The sequence below is a fragment of the Mastomys coucha genome, unplaced genomic scaffold (genome assembly GCF_008632895.1).
Source record: "Mastomys coucha isolate ucsf_1 unplaced genomic scaffold, UCSF_Mcou_1 pScaffold16, whole genome shotgun sequence".
NCBI classification, from domain to species: Eukaryota; Metazoa; Chordata; class Mammalia; order Rodentia; family Muridae; genus Mastomys; species Mastomys coucha.
In genome coordinates, this window is record NW_022196898.1 from 87,331,505 (window position 1) to 87,338,534 (window position 7,030).

At 37.5% G+C, this 7,030-nt stretch overlaps 1 long non-coding RNA gene across 1 annotated transcript in view; it reads left to right on the forward strand.

The window, feature by feature from the left end:
* Positions 1 to 663: 663 nt before the first annotated feature.
* The window catches only part of LOC116093860, a 49,875-nt gene continuing 43,508 nt past the window's right edge, over positions 664 to 7,030 (forward strand). Inside the window, exon 1 of the long non-coding RNA XR_004119862.1 lies at positions 664 to 739. This is a non-coding gene — a long non-coding RNA (uncharacterized LOC116093860). The remainder of the gene's footprint in view (positions 740 to 7,030) is intronic.

Below are 7,030 nucleotides of genomic sequence, written 5' to 3' on the forward strand. Positions count from 1 at the left end.
ACCTCCTCTCCCAAATTGGAAACAACCTAGACGTCCCTCAACTGAAGAATAAAGAAAATGTGGTACATTTACAAAGTGGCGTACTACTCAGCTATTAAAAACAAAGGCACCATGAATTTTGCAGGCAAATAGATCATGAGACTGTCATCCTGAGTGAGGTAACCCAGACCCAAAAGAACATGCATGGTATGTACTTACTTATAAGTGGATATTAGCCATAAAATACAGTATGCCCATGATATATTCCACAGACCCAAGGGAGCTAAACAAGAGGGAAGACCCGAGAAAGGAAGCTTGAATCTCACTTAGAAGGGGGAATAAAAGTAATAAAAGGCAATGGAGGGAGGAAACTGGGAGAGTGAGGAAATAGGGAGAGGAATGTATGAGTTCAGGATCAGGAAAGATGGAAGAAATGGCAAGATGGCCATGAAAATGAGTAGAAATATACAACTGACTGGGCTGGGGAGGTAGGGGGCATCTCCAGGATGAGGCAGAGACCTGGGATAAGGGAGGTGCCCAAGAGTCAATGGGAGTGACCTTAGCTGTGACACACAACGTTGGAGGTATGGAACCTGAAGAAGTTACCTGCTGTATCCAGGAAGGAACCCTGGTGGAGTGATAGCGACACTAACCCACAAAACTTTCAACTCAAAATTTATCTTCTGCAAGAAATGTGGGCATGAAGAGACTGAAGAAATGGCCAACCAATAACCGGCCCAACATTAGACCCATCACATGGGTAAGCACTATAGATTCTTCTTTTGTTTGCCAGTTAGCAACTTGAGATAGTAACCCAGAATGAATGGTTTCCTCTAGGTTTTTGTATCATGTTGGCATCTGCATTCTCCTTCAATAACTAAAGGATGTTGCTTTTGTAGGGGGTCACTTGGCACAATTCTGGTGATGTAGTTAAACAATGATTTAGGGTTTTTCTTTCTGGTTTCTCTAAAATTCAATGAAAAACAATTTATTTTTTATTCATTATTTTATTTATTTAAATTTCAAGTATTGTCCTACTTCCCAGTTTGCCCTCCACAAACCCCTCGTCCCATCCTCTCTCACAGGACCAAGGGGGTCCCCTCCTATTGAAGCCAGATAAGGACATCCTCTGCTACATATGCAGCTGGAGCCATGGATGCTTCCATGTGTACTATTTGCTTGGTGGTTTAGTCCCTGGAAAGAGCTAAAAGTGATTGCAACACCATAGGAAGGAAAACAATTTCTGTTTGTATTTTTTCTTATACATCATTCAAATCTGGAAGGTACTCGGGAACACTGAGAAATTAAAAACAGTGAGCCTTTTGTGTTGTTTTTGTTCAGTAGCATAAGGTTTATAAGGTTTGAATCTGAGAAGACCAAGAAAATTCTATTTTCCGATCTGTTTCCTCTAGGGATACTCTGAAGATTAATGTGGCTCTTTCAGGGAACTAAGGTACATTTAGAGCACTAAAGAAGTCATTTAGTAAATGGTGCCCTTGGGACTTGAAAGAGTTAATGTGTCTCTCACAAGGTGAGCAATGGACTCTCAAATGTATGCAAGGATCAGCACCAGAGCTTATAAAGCCTTATAAGAATGTTGGCTAAAAGCAGCTGCAGTCCGTAGCTTTATTATTTATTACTGTAATCTTAGGGCAATGTATTTGCTGATTTCCAGTGCTTGTGCTATAAGCAGTGCAGACAAAAAAGAATTTTCTCACTTTTAAAGTGAAAACATATGATACTATAACACTGTCCACAGGAAAATGTTGTAAATAAGTAAATGTTAACCAGTTGTCTCAGATTTCAAGGAGACAAATTACAGGACTCTAGACCTTTACTCCAAAACCCCTCTCTTAATTAAAATCAGACTGCTACCAGTTTCTTTATAGATTTTTTTCCAGAAAAAGTAAAAAAGCATATGTGATTTCGAGACAATTCTGAGAAAAATCCCCAATTTGTAATATAACTTTTCAAAAAGAGACATGCAAAAGAAACAGAGTAAAAATTTTAATTAACTTTATTTAACATAGGTGTGATAATGACCTGTTTGATATGCTTTTTTTTCTTGAAAAGTTCTCTCCATTTCTTGCAAAGGGAAAATGTTTAGAAGACAGTGGCATTATGAAAGCAGATTTAAATTTCTGAAAGTGGGTGATGTTTCTAGTTTGCTTTCTTCTCACTAGAGAAAGAAATTTGAGCACTACTCCTTAATATTTCCCCAGGAAAGATTGTTATTATCCTTGTATTAGTTACTCAATTACTCTTCATAGCCTGTTTCTAAGTTAGCTCAGTGGACATGAAGAGAAGAAGGAACCAAGAATAATGGCAGGCCTCGGACACTCTCCCCCCCTTTTCCTCCAAGGATTCTTACTCTGATTGACACACTTTCCTTTCATGGCTTGATGTGCCTTTTTCAAACTAAAGCCTCTCTTATACTTATGCAGTAATCACTTCCAGAATCAATTTATGTTCCGGCTAAGCCCACACATGTTCCTAAAGAGACTTCATTTTGCTTTGACTAAGAAGAAATTGAATTCTATCCACTAGGTTTCCTAAAGCAGTAGTGATGGAAACACAATGAACTCTTAAATTCCATTAAAGCACACATTCTTCAGATGCTACCTAAGAGATATTCCTAAAACATATTTATTTTCCTAGCATGCACTTTATAAACTATGGTCGAACTCAATTAATCTTACACAAATTTTCTAATAACTGCTGAAATTGCCTTCTGTCATTTTACATTGAAGCTGGAATCATAAAGTCAGGCTTCAGGTCCACATATACCACTGGTTTATAGTCTGCACTCGTTTCACTATTAACTTACTGCCTATAATTAAAGAATTTAGTGAAGGCAATATTAGCTTATTAAAAATAGAGACTTTTGAGTTGAACATGGTAGGTCGAACTCATGCACTGCTTTCTTGATCTTTCAAACGTCACAAAAATGACAGAAGGTATCATTTGTTTGTCTTCTTATTGTTTTGACATAAGCTCAAAGAGGTCAAACAAATGTCAGAGTATACCTAAGTGTCTTGGGGTTTCCGTTGCTGTGAAGGGCCAGCATGACCAAAGCAACTCTCTGATAAAGGCAAACATTTAATTTGGGCTGGCTTACAGTTTCAAATGCTCCATCCATTACAATAATGGCAAGAAGCACGGAAACAGGCCAGTGGACATGGTGCTGGAGCAGGACCTGAGAGTTCTTCCTGCTGATCTGAAGGCAGCAGGGAAAGGACTGTCTTCCACTGTCCACCAGGAGGAAGGTCTCTTCTGTACAGGCCTGAGATTCAAAGCTTACCTCCTACTGTGATATCCTTCCTCCAACAAGGCCATCTACTCCAAAAAGGCCACACCTCCTTGTAGTGCCACTTTCCATGGGCCAGGCATACTCAAACCACCACACTAAGCATGAATTTAGTAAAGGAGATCCACTCAGGAGCAAGAACGTTTACATCAGCTGCTCTCCCAAGAGAATGGCCTAAGTTCGAAATCATCAATACACATCATGCACAGAGCTTCTTACCAATGTTAGCTGTCTGACTCTTAAAATATGAGCAGTCAATTAATATTGACCACACTTCAGGAAACTCTTTCAAACAAAAGTTGAAGGTTAACAAAGCAGAAAATTAAAACATAAATAAAACCTTGGATAGAGCGGTAAATAAAAAAAAACTAAACTTCAAAAAATTATGGTGGTTGAGTGAGAAACTACAGGACTTGGAGAAGGAATTTAAGGACAGAGAGATTTATTTTAGATACAGAGATACACTGTATTTCATTTATGAAAATCAGTAGCACTACACACTATTAGGATAACGTACCCTATTATTGTAAATTTTAAAAGTTAACAGGATGCCTGTGCAACAGTACCTCGCCCCATAAAGTGTCATGAATGAATCTAAATTCATTAAACAAGAATCACAGGAGTATGCTGAAGGGATTCAATTGTGTTTCCCCAAAAGGTATGTTAAAGTTTTAAGCTCCTCTGTCTGTCAATATGAACTTATATGGAAATTAGCTCTTTAAAGTTGTAATCATTTTAAAATGCAGCCAGAAGTGTTTTCTCAGTCAGTGACTGGTGTTTGCATAAAAATAGGACACTTGGAGCAAAGACAGTGCGAAGGCACATAGGGATCATCGAAGGTGGAAACTAGAAGAAACAAAACGTTTTCCCCTGGCCAGCCATCAGAGAGCACATGACCCTTAAGATGCCCGGATTTCAGACCCCATACTTCAGAACTATGTGGTTCTGCTTACTCATACAAGTAAGTGGAGTCTTCACCAGTCAGCATGGGAACTTCTCTTTGCAACCGCCAGAAAATACAGAAAACCACAACCAATCAAAATACAGAGTTGTGGAGGCCAGTCCCAACATAATATTACTCAGGCTTGGGGCACATCCCAGAAAATGGGGGTGAACAGGAGTAAGAGCTGGAGGATCAGGGAGCTTCTAGGGAGACTGTGTCTCCCAGGAATACTAGCAGCTACACCCATAAAAATGACAGCCCAAGTGTGATAGCACTGGTAGACCGGCCAAGGTGGATGAAGAAAAGCCCAGCGGGGCTAACCTCCACACAAAGATGTACTTGCAAGTGAGGGAAGCTGGGAGTGGAAAAGAGTGATCTTCCCCAAGGAAAGGCACATCAAATAGCTCTCTAGTGCCAACTGTTCGGTTCTGAATAAAAGAAAAAAATAAAAGCAAAAGCTAAAAAAAAAAAAAAAAAAAAAAAAAAAAAAAAAAAAAAAAAAAAAAAAAAAAAAAAAAAAAAAAAACCTAGGGTAAACATTAACTTGTAATTATATTTCTAGTCTTTTTTAATGTGGAATTTATCTAGTTTAATAAAAGGCAAGAAAGCTGTAATTACATGAATTAAATTTAAAAGTATACTCCTTTATACAAACTTAATGAGTTAGTATATATAATTTTATAAACTAGAGAGCCTTGGATTTTGTTTAATTGTATAAAGATTTGATATTTTCAAAAGGTTATAACTTAAAGAAAGTTATACAAGAAAAAATACCCTTGTTTTACTGATTCAGTCTCTGGCCCTTTGTTATGATTCTCATGGGAAACTAATATAGGAATTTACTGAGAACACAGCAGTTTTGGCCAGATTTTATAAGGCTAATAAGAAGCCCACCAACAAATACAACACTTGCACAATACTGTACTCTAGTGAGCAAGTTTATTACTCACAAGTGTGCAAGTGTGGGGATTAAAATTCTGAGGCATGTATAGCAGGAATGCTGAAAAATAAATAAGTGTTATATATATACATATATATATATATGCTTTCTATATATACATATATATATATATATGCTTTCTATGTACTCTATAAGTATACAGAGTGAAGTGGTATTAATAAAGCTAGATGAACCCTGTCATGACAGAATACATTGACACTATCAACATAATGCATACACATTAGTGCTATAGAATATATATGGGAACATGCACACATACACACATGTATTGAAAGACCCCAGAACTGGGGAGACCCTCACTCAAGTCTTGGGATGATTCGACCACCCAAAAACTCACAAGTGACCGCTTGCTGCAATCACATGATGTTTATTTGGGTTAAGCCAGATCTGGGGTCGAACTCATAGCCTGGCAGTCCAGAAGGGTTCGACCCTGAACACAAGAAGTGAGGGGTATTTAAAGGGAAAAACCACAAACTAGGGGGGTAAGAGGGTTACCAAGGAAACATAACATAAAAACAATGGAAAATTCCAAAGGGACCCAACCCCTGGTTGAGTCAGGGTCATAAGTAAAACATTGTCAAGAGGAATGTGGCTTGGTCAATGCTATCTTCTTAATGGGTGACCGCTATCCTGTTCCTTATTCTGGGCCCTAGCTGGAGGGGGTCTCTGTGACCAAGTTCCTGGAACTGACCAGGCCACATTCCTGGCTCATTACAGACTTCCTATTCCTTCTTTAAGTAAAGGTTATACATTAATGCATTTCCATTAACATGCTTTTTCCAAATTTCTAAATTCAGTCTTTCTGTATGTATATGTCTGAGTCTATGTGAGATCCTGGAAAAGAAGTCAATCACTGAACAGTGAAGTCACTGAAGACCTTAATTATTTTTTTTTGTCATGTTTACCCAACATAACAAGCAACGTACCCTGGAAAAGTAGCCTAGTTCACTGTAGGGTCTCTAGAAACTCAAGAGGAACTTGAAATAGCTTGCTTTGATTATGTAGGTGCTTAAAGACTATCAAACCAAACTGATAATGATCGTGATTGGAAAACAGAGAAGAAAATAAATACTCCTGTGTTTATTCTTATTTGCTTATGTGATTAAATAAATGAGTAAGTATCTCCTTACATCCCATTCTTATAGAATAATTTCAATCAATAAATGTAGAATCACAGGACTAGTAGAAGCCATAACTAGACACAAAAGTTATAATTATTGCAAGCAGATAGTAAAGAAAATTCAAATAAGGAACAAATAAACATGAAAAAACAAGGTATTTTCAGTATTAAAAAATTATTTCAAAAATATATTTTTTTAACTTGAAAGTTTAAATTTTATTTGGGGGTCATTCCTAAGACAGGCAGAAGCCATTTTATCCAAATGATCAAAGTAAATAGCTCCAGTAATAAGACATATCATGTCAGCTATCAATGATAAGATATACTCAGAAGAGCACATTACCTTCTTAGTCTTTTCCAAGATCTACAACCTCAATTTAATCATGGAGAAGTATCACATGGACCAGAGACGAATAATATATTATGAAATGAATGATCAATGTCCTTCAAGAATAAGGTCATGAGAGATCAGTCAAGACTGAGGAATTGCTGCTGACTGCAGGAGGCCAAAGAGACAAGATTGAGTGAAATGGCTGAAGCCAGAAAAGAGGCCATGGGGAATGAGGGGTGTGGTAGCTGAATGACTTTGGAAATTATATGTTGTATTTGTATGTACTGTTTTCTTGCTTTAAATAACTATGCTTTTATTATGCCACATATCAGCATTAAAAACTGAAAACTTTCAATAAGGCAAAGGACACTGTCAATAAGGACAAAATG